Source organism: Sus scrofa, chromosome 7 (assembly GCF_054392235.1).
Source record: "Sus scrofa isolate SSC_HxYL_T2T_F1_AM1 chromosome 7, Sscrofa_HxYL_maternal_Yorkshire_Landrace_v2.0, whole genome shotgun sequence".
Lineage (NCBI taxonomy): Eukaryota > Metazoa > Chordata > Mammalia > Artiodactyla > Suidae > Sus > Sus scrofa.
The window spans coordinates 86,596,204-86,618,426 of NC_139389.1; the positions used below are offsets into that span (position 1 = coordinate 86,596,204).

Here is a 22,223-nt window from a genome sequence, read left to right on the forward strand (position 1 = left end):
TTTGTCTTGATTTGACTTTTGAAAGATTGTTGTGTTAGATATAATATCCTTAGTTTATAACTTTTTTCCTTTTGGTATTTTGCATAGGTCACCTGCTACCTCCTGGCCTCTTTTTTTTTTTTCCCTGATAGCAAGTCAGCTGTTAATCTTATTGGGGTTCCCTTGATTGTGATGATTTATTTTTCTCTTGCTGCTTTCCATATTTTCTCTCTGTCTTTGTCTTTCAACAGCTTTATTATGATGTGTCTGTTTGTGAATTTCTTTGCTCTTATCCTAGTTGGAATTTTATTAAGCTTCTTGGGTGAATAGATTAATATTTTCATCAAATTTGAGAATTTAAAAATCATTATGTATTTGAATATTTTTTCTTCTCCATTCTCTCTTCTCCTCTGTTTGTACTCCAAATATGCATATGCTGGTGCCCTTAAGTATGGCTTGGGCTTCTCTAGTAAATTTTTTATTTCAGTTATTTTACTTACCAACTTCAGAATTTCCACTTGGTTCTTTTCTGTAATTTCTATTTATTTATATTCTCTATTTGATGAGAGACTATCATCCTATAATCCTTTACTTCTTTAATCATGGTTTCCTTTGGTTCTTTGAATATATTTATAAAAGCTGCTACTAAAACTGTGGTTGCTATGCCCTCTATTTGGGTCCTCTCATAGGTAGTTTCCGTTGCCTCCCTCCATCTCACCCCCTGTGTAGGAGTCACATTTTCCTTTTTTTTTTTTTTAAGCATTTCTCATAATTTTGTTGTTTTGTTGAAAACTGGACATTTGAGATGATAAGTAATTTTGGATACTAATTTCACCCTCCTCATCCAAGATTTGTTGTTGTTTATTTATTTAGAGATTTGGCTGGATTATTTTAAGGATGCCTATATTCTCCATAGCATGCAGTCTTGAAGGTTCACTCCTTGAAGGTACAGACTTAGGAAGGTGTATAATCACTCTGGGAGTTTTTAGCCGGGCTCTTTTTGACAGTCTCTCTATTAAGCTGTCTGCCTCTGTATGTATCACACCCAGCTCTTAGGATTCACTAATTGGTGGCTAATTGCTTTATTGTTTTTGACAATACCCCAGGGCATAAATTTTTCTAGTCAATTAAGTTCAGGCCTCTTGTATAGGTGGTTTTGAGGCCAGTCTTTGGGTTTGTTTTCAAGACTCTTCACAGCTGTCTCTTTCTTTGATTCTCTCTGGTAAACTAACTGGCCTACAGTTTACTTTCTTCCTTTCATTTCCTCTTAATGGCTTACAATTTAAACCTCCCTTGTTTTTGACCCTCAGCCTTGAAATCCTTCCCATTATTTTTGATGCTATTGTGAATGGGATCATTTTCTGTATTTCTTTTTCAGATGATTCATTATTAGTGCACAGAAATGCTACTGACTTTTGCATGTTTCTTTTATATCCTGAAACTTTATTAAATTTGTTGATTACCTCTAACAGTTTTTTTTTTTTTTTTGGTGGAATCTTTAGGAGTCTCTCTCTCTAAAATCATATCATCTGCAAATAGGGACGCATTTACTTCTTTCCAGTTCCGATAATTTTTATTTCTTCTTCTTGCTCAATTGCTCTAGCTAGAACATCCGGAACTATGTTGAACAGGAGTAGTGAGAGTGGGCACTTTTGTCTCATTCCTGACCTTAGAGGAGAAGTTTTCAACATTTCACCACTAAGTATGATGTTACCTGTGGACCTGTCATATGTGGCTACCACACTCCTTTCAATTAAAATCAATTCACCTGGGGAAAGCTGTAGAGTTCTGTTCTTAAGAACCAACTCTGGGGAAATGGGATTAAGATGGAGGAATATAAGGACTGGAGCTCAACTTCTCTCCTAAAAACAACAAAATTCACAACTAAAGGCTGAGCAATCTTCACCCAAATGGACTGGAAACCTTAAAAAAGATATCCTACTCCAGAAGAAAATGAGGAGGACACATCAAGAGGTAGGAGGGGTGATTTTGTGATATAAACAACCCATACCTCCTGGGTGGGAAGCCTCACAGACTGGAAACCAACTAGTTCACAGACACTCACCTACAGGAGTGAGAGTTCTGACCTCCAAATCAAACTCTCATGTGTGGGGATCTGGCACTGGGAGAAAGAGCCCCTGGAGCATCTGGCATTGAAGGCCACTGGGGCTTGTGTGCAGGAGCTCCACGGGACTGGGGGAAATGGACAGCCCATTCTTAAAAGGCACACACAGACTTTCACGTGCACTGGGTCCCAGGGCAAAGCAAAGTCTCCATAGGAATCTGGGTCAAACCTGACTGCAGCTCTTGGAGGACATCCTGGGAACACAGGGGTGAATGTGGCTTGCTGTGAGGGAAGGACATTGAAAGCAAAGCTCTTGGGAATATTCAGCAGTGTGCCTTTCTCTGGAGGTGGCCATTTTGGGAACAGTCAGTCAGCACTGAGAAGCCCCAAGGCAAACAACAATCCAGGTGGGATCACAGCCCCACCCCTCAGTAAACAGGCTACTTAAAGACCCTCAGGCACACAGCTGCCTCTAATCTCATCCAGAGACTAAGCCCCACCCACCAGAGGGATTAGAATCAGCTCCACCTACCAGGGGGCAGGCATCAGCCCCTCCCATCAGGAAGCCTACAGCAAGCCCCCCATACTGACTTCAGCTATAGGGGGGCAGACACCAGAAGTAAGAGGGGTTACAACTCTATTATCTGTAAAAAGGCCACCACATCAAAAGCTTATAAAAATGAAGAGACAGAGAACTATAACTCAGATGAGGGAGAAAGGAAAAACCCCAGAAAATCAGCTAAGTGATGAGGAGATTCTTAGCCTCCAGGAAAAAGACTTTAGACTGTTGATGCTGAAGATGATGCAAGACATTGGAAATAAACTGGAGGCAAAGATGGATAATTTACAGGAAACACTGAGCAAAGAGATACAAGATATCAAACTTAAACAAGAAAAGGTGCAAAATACAATAACTGAAATAAAAAATTCATTAGAAGACGCCAACAACAGAATATAGGAGGCAGAAGAATGAATAAGCGAGGTGGAGGACAGATTAGTGGAAATCATAGATGTGGAACAGAAAAGAGAAAAAAGATTGAAAACAAATGAAGAAAGTCCCAGAGAATTCTGGGACAACATTAAACGCAGCAACATCTGTATTATAGGGGTGCCAGAAGGAGAAGAGAGAAAGAAGGGGACAGAAAAAATATTCCAAGAGATAATAGCTGAAAACTTCCCTAACAAGGGAGAGGAACCACTCACTCAAATCCAGGAAGTACAACGAGTACCATATAAAATAAACCCAAGGAGGAATACACTGAGACACATATTAATCAAACTGAACAAAATTAAAGACAAACAGAAAATCTTGAAAGCAGCAAGGGAAAAGAAACAAATAACATACAAAGGAAATCCAATAAGGTTATTGGCAGATTTTTCAGCAGAAACTCTGCAGGCCAGAAGGGAGTGGCATGATATACTTAATGGGATGAAAGGAAAAAACCTCCAACCAAGATTACTTTATCCAGCAAGGCTCTCATTCAGATTTGAAGGAGAAATCAAAACCTTCACAGATAAGCAACAGCTGAGAGAATTCAGCAACACTAAACCAGCCTTACAACAAATACTAAAGGAACTTCTCCAGGCAGAAAAGAACAAGAGAAGAAGGAAAGAAAAAAGAGCAACAAAAACAAACCCAAAGCAATGAATAAAATGGCAATAAAAACATACATATCAATAATTACCTTAAATGTTAATGGACTAAATGCCCCAACCAAAATACATAGACTGGCTGAATGGATACAAAAACAAGACCCATATATTAGCTGTCTTCAAGAGACCCACTTCACTTCTAGGGACACATACAAATTGAAAGTGAGAGGATGGGAGAAATATTTCATGCAAAGAGGATCAAAAGAAAGCTGGAGTAGCAATACTCATATCAGACAAAACAGACTTTAAAATGAAGAATATTTTAAGGGACAAAGAAGGACATTACATAATGATCAAAGGATCAATCCAAGGAGAAGATATAACAATTTTAAATATCTACGCACCCAACATAGGTTCACCACAATATATAAGGCAACTGCTAACAACCTTAAAAGGACAAATCAACAATAACACAATAATAGTGGGGGACTTTAACACCCCACTCACAGCAATAGACAGATCAACCAGACAGAAAATCAGTAAGGAAACACAGGCCCTGAATGATGCATTAAACCAGATGGACTTAATAGAAATTTATAGGACATTCCATCCAAAAGCAACAGAATACACATTCTTCTCAAGTGCACATGGAACATTCTCTAAGACTGATCACATCGTGGGCTACAAATCCAACCTTGGTAACTTTAAGAAAATTGAAATCATATCAAGCACCTTTTCCAACCACACACTATTTGGCTGGAAATCAACAACAAGAAAAAAACTGCAAAAAAACACAAACATGTGGAGACTAAACAACATGCTACTAAACAACCAATGGATCACTGAAGAAATTAAAGAGGAGATTAAAAAATACCTAGCAGCAAATAACAACGAAGATATGACACTCCAAAATCTATGGGATGTAGCAAAAGCCATTTTAAGAGGAAAGTTTATAGCAATACAAGCCCACCTCAGGAACCAAGAAAAAGCTCAAATAAACAACCTAACTTTACATCTAAAGCAGCTGGAGAGAGAAGAACAGACAAGACCTAAAGTTAGTGGAAGGAAAGAAACCATAAAGATCAGAGCAGAAATCAATGAAATAGAAACAAAGAAAACCATAGAAAAGATCAATGAAACAAAAAGCTGGTTCTTTGAAAAAATCAACAAAATTGATAAACCCCTAGCCAGACTTACCAAGCAAAAAAGAGAGAAGACTCAAATCAATAAAATTAGAAATGAAAAAAGAAGTAACAACAGACATCAGAGAAATACAAAGGATCATAAGAGACTACTATATGCAACTATATGCCAATAAAACAGAAAACCTAGAAGAAATGGACAAATTCTTAGAAAAGTACAATCTTCCAAGACTAAACCAAGATGAAATAGAAAAGAGGAATGGACCAATCACAAGAACTGAAATTGAAACTGTGATTAAAAAACTTCCAACAAACAAAAGTCCAGGACCAGATGGCTTCACAGGCAAATTCTATCAAACATTTAGCGAAGAGCTAACACCTATCCTTCTGAAACTATTTCAAAAAATTGCAGAGGAAGGGATACTCCCAAACTCATTCTATGAGGCCACCATCACCCTTATACCAAAACTAGACAAAGATACCTCAAAAAAAGAAAACTACAGGCCAATTTCACTGATGAACATTGATGCAAAAATCCCCAACAAAATACCAGCAAACTGCATCCAACAATACATTAAAAGGATTGTACATCATGATCAAGTGGGATTTATCCCAGGGATGCAAGGGTTCTTCAATATCTGCAAATCCATCAGTGTGATACACCACATTAAAAAACTGAAGAATAAAAACCATATGATCCTCTTAATAGACGCAGAAAAAGCCTTTGACAAAATCCAGCATCCATTTCTGATAAAAAACCCTTCAGAAAGTGGGCATAGCGGGAACCTACTTCAACATGATAAAGGCCATATATGACAAACCCACAGCTAACATCATTCTCAATGGTGAAAAGCTGAAAGAATTCCCACTGAGATCAGGAACAAGACAAGGATGTCCACTCTCGCCACTACTCTTCAACATAGTTTTGGAAGTCTGAGCCACGGCAATCAGAGAAGTAAAAGAAATAAAATGTATCCAAATTGGAAAGGAAGAAGTAAAACTATCGCTATTTGCAGATGACATGATACTATACCTAGAGAATCCTAAAGACTCTACCAGAAAACTCTTAGAGGAGTTCCCGTCATGGCGCAGTGGTTAACGAATCCGACTAGGAACCATGAGGTTGCGGGTTCGATCCCTGCCCTTGCTTAGTGGGTTAACGATCCGGCGTTGCCGTGAGCTGTGGTGCAGGTTGCAGACGCGGCTCGGATCCCGCGTTGCTGTGGCTCTGGCGTAGGCCGGTGGCTACAGCTCCAATTCAACCCCTAGCCTGGGAACCTCCATATGCTGCGGGAGCGGCCCAAGAAATAGCAAAAACAACAACAACAGACAAAAGACAAAAAAAAAAAAAAAGAAAAGAAAAGAAAAGAAAACTCTTAGAGCTTATCCATGACTTTGGCAAAGTCTCAGGATACAAAATTAATACACAGAAATCAATGGCATTTCTATACACTAACAATGAAAGAGCAGAAAAAGAAATTAGGGAAGCAACCCCATTACCATCACATCTAAAAGAATAAAATACCTAGGAGTAAACCTACCTAAAGAGACAAAACACCTGTACTCTGAAAACTATAAGACACTGATTAAAGAATTCAAAGATGACACAAATAGATGGAAAGACATACTATGCTCTTGGATTGGAAGAGTTAATACTATCAAAATGACTATACTACCTAAGGCAATCTACAGATTCAATGCAATCCCTATCAAATTACCAAAGATATTTTTTACAGAACTTGAACATAATATTTTAAAAATTTTTTGGAAGCACAAAAGACCCAGAATAGCCAAAGACATCCTGAAAAAGAAAAATGGAGCTGGAGGAATCAGGCACCCGGACTTCAGACCATACTACAAAGCAACAATCATTAAAACTGTATGGTACTGGCACAAAGACAGAAATATAGATCAGTGGAACAGGATAGAAAGCCCAGAATTAAACCCATGCACCTACAGCCAACTAATCTATGACAAAGGAGGAAAGGATATACAATGGAGAAAGGACAGCCCCTTCAATAAGTGGTGCTGCGAAAACTGGACAGCCACATGGAAAAGAATGAGATTAGAACACTCCCTAACACCATACACAAAAATAAACTCCAAATGGATTAAAGACCTAGATATAAGACCAGACACTATAAAACTCTTAGAGGAAAACATAGGCCAAACACTCTCTGACATAAACCACAGCAACATCTTCTCAGGTCCACCTCTTAGAGTATTGACAATAAAACAAAAATAAACAAATGGGACCTACTCAAACTTCAAAGTTTCTGCACAACAAAGGAAACCCTAAACAAAACGAAAAGACAACCCACAGAATGGGAAAAAATCTTTGCAAATGAATCAACTGACAAGGGATTAATCTCCAAAATTTAGAAACACCTTCTGCAGCTCCATACCAAAAAAACAAACAACCCCATCAAAAAATGGGCAGAAGATCTAAACAGACAGTTCTCCAAAGAAGACATACAGATAGCCAAAAAACACATGAAAAGATGTTCAACATCACTGATTATTAGAGAAATGCAAATCAAAACTATGATGAGGTACCACCTTACACCGCCAGAATGGCCATCATCCAAAAGTCTACAAACAATAAGTGCTGGAGAGAGTGTGGAGAAAAAGGAACCCTAGTACACTGTTGGTGGGATTTTAAATTGGTGCAACCACTGTGGAAAGCAGTATGGTGATTCCTCAGAAAACTAAACATAGAACTACCATTTGATCCAGCAATCCCACTCCTGGGCATCTATCCAGAGAAAACCATGAACATGTACTCCAATATTCATTTCAGCACTATTTACAATAGCCAAAACATGGAAACAACCTAAATGTCCATTGGCAGAGGAGTGGATCAAGATGTGGTACATATTCACAATGGAATATTACTCGGCCATTAAAAAGAACGAAATACTGACATTTTTAGCAACATGGATGGACCTAGAAATTATCGTGCTAAGTGAAGTCAGTCAGACAATGAGACACCAACATCAAATGCTTTCACTGACATGTGGAATCTGAAAAAAGGACAGACTGAACTTCTTTGCAGAACAGATGCTGACTCAGAGACATTGAAAAACTTATCGTCTCCGGAGGAGACAGTTTGGGGGGTGGGGGGATGTGCTTGGGCTGTGGGATGGAAATCCTGTGAAATTAGATTGTTATGATCATTATACAACTAAAAAAAAAAAAAAAGAACCAACTCTGCCACTGAGAAAAATCTCAGCATCAGCTTCAGAACTTGGGTGGAGATAGTAGCCTGCTTCTCTTGGGAAGAATCCCCTGCTTTGTGAGCGGTGTCAGTAGGGCAGTAATCTCTGGTTTTCTTGGCTTGCCTCTCTTGGTATGGAATTCCATCCTAACACAACCTTTTGAGCACACTGGGGTAAGGGTAATTGGGACCCCAGTATTCTCAGCCTGCCATGCCTTAGGTAGAACCTCTGCTCAATGAGTGGCAACTAGGTGGAAGAAGGGAGACTTTGATGTCTTGGCCACATTTGCCTCAAATTTAGCCTCCACAACATGGAATTTGGAGAGATGAGAACTGCTGATGGCCTGCTTCCCAGAGAGATATTATAGCTCTTGGCTGGGATCTGGGGGTAGATGGTGCTTTGTCTTACCAGAAAAACCTGCTTGGAATGGACTTTCCATCATACTGAGCTGGGGGTTTAGGGAGAGAAAATTCATGGCTCTGTGTGTTTTTTGTTGTTGTTGAGCTGTATGTGTTTTTTATGTTTTGAATATTAACCCTTTATCAGATATTTGAGTTGCAAATGTCTTCTCCCCTTCAGTTAGACTGCCTTTGTTTTGCTGATGGTTTCCTTTGCTGTGCAGAAGCTCTTTAGTTTGATGCAGTCCCATTTGTTTATTTTTAAGTTTGTTTACCTTGCCTGAGAAGACATATCCAAAAAAATATTACTAAGACCAATGTTAAAGAGCATTTTGCCCATGTTTTCTTTTAGGAGTTTTATGATTTCAGGTCTTACATTCAAGTCTTTAATCCATTTTGAGTTAATTTTGGGGTATGGTGTAAGAGGGTGGTCTAATTTCACTCTTTTTCATGTGACCGTGTGGTTTTTCCCAACACCATTTATCGAAGAGACTTTCCTTTCTCCATTGTATGTTCTTGGCTTCTTTGTCATAAATCAGTTGTCCATACACATGTGGGTTTATTTCTAGGTTCTCAATTCTGTTCCATTGATCCATATGTCTGTTTCTCTGCCAGTACCATGCTGTTTTGATTACTCTAGCTTTGTAGTATAATATGAAATAGAGAGTATGATACCTCCAGCTTTGTTCTTTTTTCTCAGTATTGCTTTGGCTATTTGAGGCTTTTTGTGATGCTATATAAATTTTAGAATTTTTTGTTCTATTTCTGTGAAAAATGTCATTGGGATTTTTGAAAGGGTTGCATTGAATCTGTAGATATCTGGGGGTTTTTTTTGTTTGTTTTTTGGTTTTGGGTTTTTTTTTTTTTTTTTTTTTTTGGTCTTTTTGCTATTTCTTTGGGCCTCTTTCACGGCATATGGAGGTTCCCAGGCTAGGGGTCTAATTGGAGCTGTAGCTGCTGGCCTACGCCAGAGCCACAGCAACGTGGGATCCGAACCACGTCTGCAACCTACACCACAGCCCACGGCAACGCCGGATTGTTAACCCACCGGGCAAGGGCAGGGACCGAACCTGCAACCTCATGGTTCCTAGTCGGATTCGTTAACCACTGGGCCACAACGGGAACTCCTGTAGATATCTGTTTTAGGTAATATGAGCATTTAAACAATGTTAGTTCTTCAATCCATGAGTAGTTTCCATTTCTTTGTGTCTGTTTCAGTTTCAGTTTCAAAAATGTCCTAGGCTGTCAGTGTACAGATTTTTCACCTCCTTGGTTGAATTTATTCCTATGTATCATTCTTTTTGTTGTAATTGTAAATGTGATTGTTTTCTTAATTTCTTTTTCTAATAATTCATTGTTAGTGTATAGAAATGGAGCTCATTTTTGTATTTTGTCTTTGTACCCTGCAATTTTACTGTGTTCATTCATTATTTTACTAGTTTTTGATGGAATCTTTAGGATTTCTATATATAAAATCACGTCATTTGTTAACAGTGACAGTTTTATTTCTTCCTTTCCAATTTGAATACTTTTTTATTTCTCCTTCTTGTAAAACTGCTCTGGCTACGACTTACAATGATACTTTGAATAAAAATGGTTGTATCCTTGTCTTTTTCCTGATCTTAGAGGACTAGCTTTGAGTTTTTCACTGTTGAGTATGATATTAGCTGTGGGCTTGTCATAAATGACCTTTATTATGTTGAGGTGTGTTCCCTCTGCACCCATGTGATTGAGAGTTTTTTAATCATAAATGGGATGTTGAATCTTGTAGAATGCTTTTTCTACATCTATTGAGATGATCATATGATTTTTATCCTACATTTTATTAAAGTGGTTATCACATTGATTGATTTGCAGATGTTGAGCCATCCTTACCTACCTGGAATAAACCCTAATTGATCATCTTTATGATCCTTTAAATGTAGTATTGTATTTGGTTTGCTAATGTTTTGTTGAGGATTTTTATATCTATATTCATCAATGATATTGGCCTAGAATTTTCTTTTTTGTGTTGCCCTTGTCCACTTTTGGTATCAGCATAATGGCCTCATAAAATAAGTTAGGAAGTATTGCCTCTTCTTCAATTTTTTGGAATAGTTTGAGAAGGACTGGTATTAAATCACCTTTGAATGTTTGGTAGAATTCACCAGAGAGGCCATCTTGCCCTGGACCTTTTTTTTTTTTTTTTTTTCTTTTGGGGGTCTTTTTGCCTTTTGTAGGGCCGCTCCCTTGGCATACAGAGGTTCCCAGGCTGGGGTTTAATTAGAGCTGTAGCTGCTGGCCTACGCCACAGGCACAGAAACGCCAGATCCTAACTGTGTCTGCAACCTACACCACAGCTCACAGCAATGCCAGATCCTTAACCCACTGAGTGAAGCCAGGGATCGAACCTGCAACCTCATGGTTCCTAGTCGGATTCGTTAACCACTGCGCCACGACGGGAACTCCCTTTCCTGTGTTTTCTTGTAGCTTGTTGAGTTTCTTCACGGCAGCTATTTTGAGTTCTCTAACAGATTACAATCTTCTGTGACTTTAGTTTCTGTACAATTGTCATTTTCTTTTTGTGATACTGGGTTACCATTTTTTAAATGGTGCTTGATGATTTGGTCTCTACTAGTGCATTTAAAGTAGTGAACACCTTGCTTATTTAGGTAAAGCTTTGTTTACTTCGATTTTAACAATTTAACAGATTGATCACTAGAAGACCTTTCTTTTATTTTTCAGTAGGTGGAGCTATAGTACAAGTTTTTGGTTTCTCTTACCTGAGCTGCTGTGGCTATATTTAAGAATCAGCACCTTCCATCCTCCACTGCCTCTGCTAGAGGTATCATTTGAGACCTTGTTATATAGCGGATTGCATTCCTGGGATTATTGGTGCCTTGCTGCTGCTTGTGATGCTGCTGTTGCTAGAGTAGCCAGCAGGGGCCCTGGGATGGTGGGCACCTTTGCCATATCCAAGGTTGCCTGGGTTGCAGGCATTGTCACTGCAGTGAGGGGAGGGAATGGGTTGGGGCAGCTAGGGTCATGGGCACCTCCACCATGTCTGGCTTTGTATGGCTTGAAGGCTCTGCTACGGTGGATGAACTGGGGAAGAGTGTTGTGGGTACCACCACAGTTAGAGGTTCTGAAGTCTTGGTCACATCAGTGCAGCTGGCCAGTTTCCTATGCCCATAGATACTGATGTGGCCAGGAGGCTGAAGTCATGTCTGCTGCTTCTCCTCCTGCCACTGGGCTCTCTGGAATTCCAAGTTTAGCTGCTGCAGCTAGGGGGCTAGGAATATACGCACAGCCTCTGCTGTTTCTCTCCCCTTCCACCTCCTCTATGTGTTCCAAGCCAATCTGCCTTCACATGTACAGATGTGTAGATATCTCCATCATCCTGGTGTGTTGGGTGGGGAACTTTTCTTGAGTTATGGATGTTTTACTAGTTATAGATTGAAGGGGAGAGACAAAGGGAGCTTATCATACTACTGTGATGCTCATGTCTCCTGCAGGAAAATGTTAAAGTTCTACTTAAAACTCAGATTGTGAAGATTTTACATGTATATTTACTGGAAGAATTTTGAAAATGTGTTTTTAAAAAGTTAATAAAATTGGAGTTCCTACTGTGGCACAATGGGATCGGCAGCGTCTCTGGAGTGCTGAGATGCAGGTTCTATCCCTGGCCCAGCACAGTGGGTTAAGGATCCCAAGTTGCCATAGCTGTGGCTTGGCTCTGTTCTTCCTATCCCATGAATTCCATATGCCGTGCGGTGGCCAAAAAAGAAAAGTAAGTGAAATTCACCTATAATCACCCCATTGAAGTATAGCCATTAAGCCATTAATATGTTGACATATATACTTCCAATTGGTTTTTGTCCCATGCAGTATATGTGTTTTTACAATAAAATTGGGATCATTCAAATATGCTGGTTTGGATGCATCCTAATGTTCATAGCAGCATTATTTGTAATTTCCAAGATACAGAAGCAAACTAAGTGTCCATCAACAGATGAATGGATAAAGATGTGATATATATAATGGGATACTACTCAGCCATAAAAAATAAAAATAAAAATTTGTCATTTGCTGCAACACGAATGGATTTGGAGGGCATTATGCTGAGTGAAATAAGTCAAGCAGAGAAAGATAAATACTGCATGATATTATTTATATGTGGAATCTAAAAAATACAACAAAAGTAGTAAAAATAACAGAAAAGAACCAGACTCACAGACATGGAAAACAAACTAGGAATTACCACAGGGGAGAGGGAAGAGGAGAGGGGCAAGATAGGTTAGGGGATTAAGAGGTACAAACTATTAGGTATAAAATACAAGGTAATATTGTACTACACAGGGAATATTGAGAATATTTTATAGTAACTATAAATAGAATATAAACTTTCAAATTGTAAATTACTATATTGTACACTTATAATTTATATAGTATTATACATCAATTATACTTCAATAAAAAAGGAATTCCCATCTAATTCCCATTGTGCCTCAGTGGGTTAATAACCCAACTAGTATCCACAAGGATGTGGGTTCAATCCCCAGCCTTGCTCAGTGGGTTAAAGGATCTGGCATTGCCACAAGCTGTAGTGTAGGTGACAGATGTGGCTGGGATTTGATGTTGCCATGGCTGTGGCATAGGCCGGCAGCTATGGCTCCAATTCGATTCCTAGGCCGGGAACCTCCAAATGCTGCAGGTGCGACCCTAAAAAAAAGAAAAAAGAAAATAAATTCCTTTTAAAAATAAATAAAAATTAAAAATAAGAAAGAATTTGAGGTATAACTGACATAACAATATATTAGTTACAGCTGTACAGCCTAATGATTCAATATTTGTATATATTGCTAAATGATCACAACAAATCTAGTTAACATCTGTCACCATTAAAAAAAAGTACCATTCTGGTGAATGATGTTAATAATGGAGGAAGCTATGCATGTGTTGGGCAGGGAGTATATGGGAAACCTCTGTACCTCCCTCTTGGTTTTGTGGTAAACCTAAAATTGCTCTTAAAAAATTGAGTGTTTTTAAAAAACAAGTATACTGGTTTGATTAAATAATATATGAATATATGATGAACATTCCTCTATTTCATTAAATATTGTTCTACAGCATGTTTTGTTTTGTTTTGTTTTTATGGCTGCACCTGTGGCATATGGAAGTTCTCAGGCTAGGGGTCAAATTGGAGCTGCAGCTACAGGTCTACACCACAGCCATGGCAACACTGGATCTAAGCCACATCTGCGACCTACACCTTGGCAATGCTGGATCCTTAACTCTAGAGCATGTTTTTAAAAGGGCTCAAGTAATCTAGGATTATTGTAGAAAAATTAGAACATTAGTCCTAAATGACACCATAAACAAACAGAATAGATTGATATTTATCTTTCTCACTTTTCTTCCTATGCATATACATCTGGAAAAACAAAACTAACTATACCTATTATTTTGTAATGTGCTTTTTTATTATAGTAAAATTCACATAACATAAATTTCATCATTTTAACTATTTTAAAGTGTACAATTCAGTGGCATTTAGTACGTTCACAGTACTGTGTAATCTTCACCACTATCTAATTCCAGAACACTTTCAGCATCACAAAAGGAAACCTCATAATCTTTAAGCAGTCATGCCCATTTCTCTCCTTCTCCCAGCCCATGGCAACTATGAATATGCTTTCTATTTCTATGGATTTACCTATTCTGGATATTTCAGATGAACATAATCATACAATACAGGCCTTTTGTGTCGGGCTTCTTTCACTAAGCATATTTGCTGGGTTCATCCGTGTTATAGCACACTGGAATAAGAAGTGTTCCATCATATGGATATATATACCACATTTTGTTTATCCATTTATCACCTGATGGACATTTAAGTTGTTTCCATCTTTTGGCTATGAACATTCATGTGTAATTTTTTTACCTAAGAGTGGAATTTCTGACTTACATGGTAATCCTATGTTTCACCTATTGAGGAACAGCCAAGCTCTTTTCCACAGCAGCATTTATGTTCCTACCAGCAATACATGAGCATTCCAACTTCTCCACATCCTTGCCAACACCTGTTATTTTCTATTTCTTGCTGTTGGTTTTATAGCTATCCCAGAAGGTGTGAAGTGGTAAAGTGGTAGGTAGCTCATTGTAGTTTTGAATTGTATTTCCCTAATGACTAATGATGCTCAACATCATTTTCATGTGCATATTGGCCACTTGCAATTTTTTTGAGAAAATATCTATTCCAGCCTTTTGTCATTTTTTCACTTGGATGCAATCTGCTCTTTTTTTTTTTGTAACTTAGAAATATACCATGGACATCTTTTACTCTTTTTATGCCAGGATAATGCAGTATAATATTTCATTCTCTAGGTTTATTACACTTTAACTATAAACTACCATACTATTAGACATCTAGAACTGCTTGCACTTTTTTTTTTTTTTGTCTTTTTAGGGCTGCTCCCATGGCATATAGAGGTTTCCAGGCTAGGGGTCAAATTGAAGCTGTAGCCACTGGCCTATGCCACAGCCACAGCAACAGCAGTATCTGAGCTGCAGCTGCAACCTAGACCACAGCTCATGGCAATGCCAGATCCTTAACCCAATAACTGAGGCCAGAGATTGAACCAAAATCCTCATGGATGCTAGTCAAGTTCTTTAACCATTGAGCCACTACAGGAACTCCTAGAGCTGCTTGCACTTTTAAAATTAATGCTGTAATGAACATTTCAATAGGTAACTCCTTATACAACTACTGCAAAAAATTCCTAGAAACACAATTGCTGGGCCAAGGGTAGGCATTTTTTAACCTGTAGATACAAGATGATAAGTTGCTTTCCATTACAGTTGTACCAATTCAGAGTTCTACCAGAGGTATAAGGAAGTACCTATTTCCTTGCATACTCATCACTGATGGGTTTTATGCACTTTAAAATGATAACAACACAATTGGCACAAAATGGCATCTTATTGTTTTATTTTTTTTTTTCTTGGTCTTTTTTAGGGCCACTGGATCCTTAACCCACTGAGTGAGGCCAGGGAGCAAACCTACATCCTCATGGATATTAGTCAGATTCTTAACCCACAATGGGAACTCCAGCATCTTACTGTTTTGTTTTTATTTTATTATTGCTATTTAGGGCTGCATCCGCAGCATATGGAAGTTCCCAGGCTAGGGGTGGAATCGGAGCTATAGCTGCTAGCCTACAACACAGCCACAGCAATGTAGGACCCAAGACTCATCTGTGACCTACACCACAGCTCACTGCAATGCAAGATCCCTGACCAACTGAGCCGAATCCAGGGATCAAACCCACATCCTCATGGATACTAGTTGGATTTGTTTCTGCTGCACCACAGTAGGAACTCCCACCATCTTACTATTTTAAATTGCACTTATTTAACTACTATGAATATAAATCATCTTTCATAGATTTATTGGCCATTTAAATTTCTTAATTTATTTTTGGTAAATTGGCTGTTTTATCTTTATCAATATTTCTATAAGAAAAGAGTCAATATTAATACTAACAATCTTTTAGTTATATGTTACTTATACATAAGTAACATCCTTTCTTAACTTTTCATTTGAAATTTACCTTTATTGGGAGTTCCGTCGTGGCGCAGTGATTAACGAAGCCGACTAGCAACCATGAGGTTGCGGGTTCGGTACCTGCCCTTGCTCAGTGGGTTAACGATCCAGCGTTGCCGTGAGCTGTGGTGTAGGTTGCAGATGCGCTTGGATCCCACATTGCTGTGGCTCTGGTGTAGGCTGGTGGCTACAGTGCTGATTCGACCCCTAGCCTGGGAACCTCCATATGCCGCGGAAGCGGCCCGAGAAATAGCTAAAAAGAGACAAAAAAAAAAAAAAAAAAAAGAAAGAAAGAAAGAAAGAAATTTACCTTTATTTATTGTGATTTTTTGGATAGAAGGTTTAAATTTTTTAATGTAAAATCACTCTTTTTCTTTTTAGTTTCTGCTACTGGTGTTATAATTAGAATCTGCCTCATGTCATGTAAATATTTACCTACATTCTCACACTTTTATGATTTTGATTTTTCCATTTGTCATTAATTTTTTTTGTATTTATTTGTTTATTTATTTATTTTTAGGGCCTCGCTTATGGCATATGAAAGTTCCCAGGCTAGGGGTCTAATTGGAGCTGCAGCTGCTTGCCTGCACCACAGCAGCACAGGATCCAAGCTGTATCTGCGACCTACACCGCAGCTCACAGCAATGCCATATCCTTAACGCACTGAGGAGGGCCCGTGATTGAACCCACTCATTGATACTAGTTGGGTTCATTACCACTGAGCCACAACAAGAACTCCTCTTTAATTTTTAAAAGTTAAGTCTAGAATTAATTTTGGTGTATTTTGGTATGGTGTATGATAGAAGTGTAACTTAATTTACAAGCAGCTATGCAGTTTTTCCAATAATTTATTGATAAAAATCAGTTTATGATTAACTGTCTGATAAGAAATAGTGCCATTAAAATATATTACATTAAATCTTTGTATATACTTAAGCCTTTTTTTAAATGATTTTTATTTTTTCTATTATAGTTGGTTTACAGTGTACTTGAGCCATTTTTGACTCTATTCTGTTCCCTTCATCTATCTGTCTATTCTGATGTCAATACCACAGTTTTAATTTTTTATTTTTATAATATACGTTAATAGCTGATAGGCCAAGTCTTACCTTATTATTCTTCTTGTTAGAAACCCTTTCTTCCTTCTTTCTTTCCTTCTTCCTTCCTTCCTTTTTCTTTCATTATCTTCTATTTATTCTTCTAGGTGAACTTTAGACTAACTATTGAAAACAAAATGAAAAACAAACAAACAAAAAACTTGAAGCAGCATTTGTGGAAATTGAGAACTGCCAATAGTAGTATTAGGCCATTGCCTTTAGGATCTAGTTGTAGTTTGGGATCATGAGTTTGTTGTGGCATGTGCTGTATGTTTGAATGATTTCCCCCAGTGGCACCATTATTGTTAATGTTTTAGCAGAGATCAAATGACTGTCAGAAATATTGCACAGGAGTTTCTATGTTCTGACATCCAATGCCTTCTAAATTTCCTTCTGACTTAGTCTGTTTATTCATTCATTCAGTAAACATGTATTGAATGTCTCCTATATACCATTCACTTAGCTAGGTTCTGGGGTTATAAAGATGAATAAAACACAATTCTTGCTTCAAAAGTGGGTACATAAGTGATAATTTCAACTGTATGGGAGAAAAAAAAAACAACCTCTTCTTTAAAAACAAAAACAAAAACCTCTTCTTTATCCTGTTAGGTTTAGTAGCTGGAGCTTGCAAATAATAAATTAACAAAAGCCAAACTAACAGGAGAAAAGGCATACTACATCTTACTTGATGTTACTATTTCAATTTTTATATGCACAGAGGAACTTCATAGAAAAGAAATGAAGACCCAAAGAGGTGATTAGACACAGGGGATTATATACCATTTTAACAAAAGGTGAGAAATTGTAGAGACGTGACAAGACAAAGGAAAAGCATTTTGAGTTTCTAGGGGCAGTAGATTGCAGGAAAGTAAGTATATCGGGAAAACTGACGGACGATAAGGATAATTTTTTGTAAGGTTTGTTTGTCTAGACCCATCATGGTGCTGACTGTCTTTCAGCAGTGAAATGGTTGTTTTTCTTCCTCCTGCTACAAGAGAGGGGAGAGGGAAGACTTTCACAAAGGGAAATTTATATTCCACTTTTAGGCAGACATGAGGAGGGCAGAAAGCTCTTTCTGAGTCTACTGCTTCTTATTTGCTTCCAGTTCAAAACAACCCCATGCCAATGAGGCACATCTTGGGGTGGCACATTCTGATACGCTTCACAATAAGCATAGAACTATGTGTAGAGCACTGTAAAAGTACAGTTTGAGTGGCAATGGGAGAGATCAGGGAAGCTTCCCGAAGTAGCTGAAGTAGGTGAACTAAGCTGAGTCTTAAAGAATCAGTAGCAGTTAGCAATATGGGGCTAGGCCCTGATACATCAGCTTGAATAAGGCATAGAAGTAAGAAACATGTGCCGAAGTGAGATGTTTTCACTTAACTCTTTTGACATGATATGGCTTTGACTTCCTCTTGATGTTTTAATTGTTCTGACTTCTCATTAATGTGTGAAAGAAAAAGCCCTGACCCCCATCCCACCCATGACTGAGTCACTGCTGTCATCATCATGATCCTTGGGCTAATCAAAAAAAAAGAAAAAAAAAAAAAGAGAGGGAAAAGGTAAAGCTCAAAGATGGAGTGGGGATGTTTATCATACATATTAATAATTTGGAGTTCCCGTCATGGCGCAGTGGTTAACGAATCCCGACTAGGAACCGTGAGGTTGTGGGTTTGGTCCCTGCCCTTGCTCAGTGGGTTAACTGATCCGGCGTTGCCGTGAGCTGTGGTGTAGGTTGCAGACGCGGCTCGGGTCCCACGTTGCTGTGGCTCTGGTGTACGCCAGTGTCTACAGCTCCCATTCGACCCCTAGCCTGGGAACCTCCATATGCGGCGGGAGCGGCCCAAAGAAATAGCAAAAAGACAAAAAAAAAAAAATTAAAAAAATGTAAGGCTGCATGCCAATGCCACCTTCCTCAGATTGCTGTCACTGAAGAGTGTACTGCAAGGAAGGGGATGTGGGAGATGACACTGGAAAGGCAGAGGCCAGATCACTGAGGTCACTGCACAATTTAAAATAGCTTGGACCTGATCTTTAGATAGAGATACTAAAGGGCTTTTAAGGTGGGAAGCTATTTGGTCACTTTGATGTGGTTATGTGAAGGATCTTCCAGGATGATAATTCTGGAGGTACAGAAACTATTTAGGAAGCTTTTCTGTGGTAGGTAAGAAGTGAGGGCCTGAACTAGGGCAGGGGTGGAGGTGAGGTGGAGAAGAGGATTGATTCAAGAGAAGGAGGAAAATCTATACACGATGTATAGATTTTAGGGTGAGCATTTGGCTACAGGAAATGAGGGAGAGGAGGTTAGCATTCAGCTTGTGTGACCAAGCCATATCACCATGTAAGACGGACAATTCAGAAGGGAGAATACGGGCACAAGGAGAGGATTTCAGGTTTTGGATGTGCAGTGTGGCTCTTGCAGGTCTTTGTAGGCTCTCTTTAAATATAAGAATCTTGGAGAAGTTAAATACTAAATTCTTGAAAACTTTCTAATCATATTTCTCTAGGGTATTGGTTTTCATGCCCTATGAGGGGGCTATTTTGCTCCCTGGGGAACATTTGGCAATGTCTGGAGACTTTTTTTTTTTTTTTGGTCTTTTTTTGGGTGTTTTCCTTGAGCCGCTCCCTCGGCATATGGAGGTTCCCAGGCTAGGGGTCGAATCGGCACTGTAGCCACCAGCCTACACACCAGAGCAACAGCAATGTGAGATCCGAGCCACATCTGCAACCTACACCACAGCTCACGGCAACGCTGGATCGTTAACCCACTGAGCAAGGGCAGGGATGGAACCCACAACCTCATGGTTCCTAGTCGGATTCGCTAACCACTTCGCCACGACGGGAACTCCTGGAGATATTTTTGTTTACAATTAGAAGGAGGAGTGCTACTGGTGTTTAGCGGTTGGAGACCAGGGATGCTGCTAAGCATGCTACAATGCAAGGGACAGCCTTCCACAACAGAGTTATCTGGCCAAATGTCAGTAGTGCCACAATTGATAAACACTGTTTTAGGGACTAGAGGAATACTTTATACTTTTGCTTGGGGCTAGTCATTCAGATTAGAGAGTATGGTCTGTTAAAAAAAAAATATCACCACTGCTGAGAAACCAAATCTTAGTATTGGAGAAGAAATTAAAAGTCATCTATTTCAGGAATTCCTGTCGTGGCTCAGTGATTAACGAATCCGACTAGGAACCATGAGGTTGCGGGTTCCATCCCTGGCCTTGCTCAGTGGGTAAAGGATCTGGCATTGCTGTGAGCTGTGGTGAAGGTCGCAGATTCGGCTCGGATCCTGCCTTGCTGTGGCTCTGGTGTAGGCTGGCAGCTGCAGCTCCGATTAGACCCCTAGCCTGGGAACCTCCATATGGCGCGGGTGTGGCCCTATAAAGACAAAAACAAAAAACAAAATATCCAGAAGTCGAGAGCCTAACCTCAAAGTAGTTAAGCAGTTTATCTTCTTTTTTTTTTTTTTTTTTTTTTTTTTTTTAGGGCTGCACTCACAGCATATGGAGTTTCCTGAGCTAGGGGACTAATCGGAGCTGCAGCTGCTGGCCACAACCACACCAGATCCCAGTGGCATCTGTGATCTACACCACAGCTCACAGCTCACTGCAATGCCTGATCCCTAACCTACTGACTGAGGCAATGGATCAATCTGAAATCTCACGGTTATTAGTTGGGTTCATTACCACTGAACCACAACAGAAACTCCCAAAGTAGCTCATCTTTAGAAAGCTGTTTAGTTTCTCTTTTTTTTTTGGTGTAAAACTGCTTCTCTAGGAGTTCCCATTGTGGCACAGTGGAAATGAATCCAACTAGGATCCATGAGGATAGGGTTCCATACCTGGCCTTGCTCAGTGGGTCAGGGATCCAGCATTGCTGTGGCTGTGGTGTAGGCTGACAGCTACAGCTCTGAAATGACCCCTAGCCTTCGAACTTCCATGTGCTGCAGGTGCGGCCCTAAAAAGCGGGAAAAAAAAGTAAAACTGCCTCTCTGACATGTAACCACTGGACCCAGTTTCACTACTTAGGTTCACAAAGAACAGTTTCTCTTCCTCATAATTATCTGTGAGTCACAAAGACATCAATCCTGTTTCTCTTATGCCATGACTTCCTTCACTTTACCTAAAGTATAAGAGTGGGTGCAGAGCATTTTTCTTTCTTCTTTTCTTCTTTTTTGGCTGTGCCCATAGCATGTGGAGGTTTCAGGGCCAGGGACTGAACCTGAGCTACAGCAGAGACCCAAGCTGCTGCGGTGATGCCTGATCCTTAACCCACTGCACCACAAGGGAACACCTAGAACATTTTCTTTGTACATAAAATGAGCACATAGTTATAAAGAAGCAAAACAAACCAAAGCTTGTCTGGGGAGCTTAGACTTGTGGAAAATATTTTAAACAAGAAAGCTTTACAAAGGCAAGGAAAAACAGACAAGAATCAATAAAAACAACTCATTCACTCTGGACAGAACATAGGAAACATTTCTGATAAGAAAAATAAACCAAAGATTCAGATGATAAATAGAATCAGGAATAACATGCAACATAAAATATAAATGAGGAGTTCCCGTTGTTGGTGCAGAGGTTAGCGAATCCGACTAGGAACCATGAGGTTGTGGGTTCCATCCCTGCCCTTGCTCAGTGGGTTAGGGATCCAGCGTTGCCGTGAGCTGTGGTGTAGGTTACAGACGCGGCTCGGATCCTGCATTGCTGTGGCTCTGGCGTAGGCCAGTGTCTACAGCTCCAATTCGACCTCTAGCCTGGGAACCTCCATATGCCGCAGGAAGCGGCTAGAAAAAAGGCACAAAGACATAAATAAACAAATGAAATCAGGCTGAAAAAAAATGTAGGCAAAGAAGGATAAAATGAAAGAAACACAGGACAACTCCCATTAAATAAATGGCATTTGAATTTTAGAGAGTAGCATCAGTTTAGTAGCCTAGGAAATTATATCAGGAGGCCCTTCTCCCTAAATTTTTATACAAATTAAAAACAAACACCAAAGGTAGTGGTTTCTCCTCTCCGTCCTCCTGCTTTTTCTCCTCCTCTCTTCCTCTTCCTCCTCTACTTCTGGAGTCTGGGGTAATGTGGACATGGTAGAATTGGGGGCTCTCCAAAAAGATGGGACATTTTAAAGCATACAGGAT

At 39.3% G+C, this 22,223-nt stretch overlaps 1 long non-coding RNA gene across 1 annotated transcript in view; it reads right to left on the reverse strand.

The window, feature by feature from the left end:
- LOC146401713 (uncharacterized) overlaps positions 1-22,223 on the reverse strand; it is a 38,206-nt gene that overhangs the window by 11,588 nt on the left and 4,395 nt on the right. Inside the window, exon 2 of the long non-coding RNA XR_014810911.1 lies at positions 17,090-17,200. This is a non-coding gene — a long non-coding RNA (uncharacterized LOC146401713). The remainder of the gene's footprint in view (positions 1-17,089; positions 17,201-22,223) is intronic.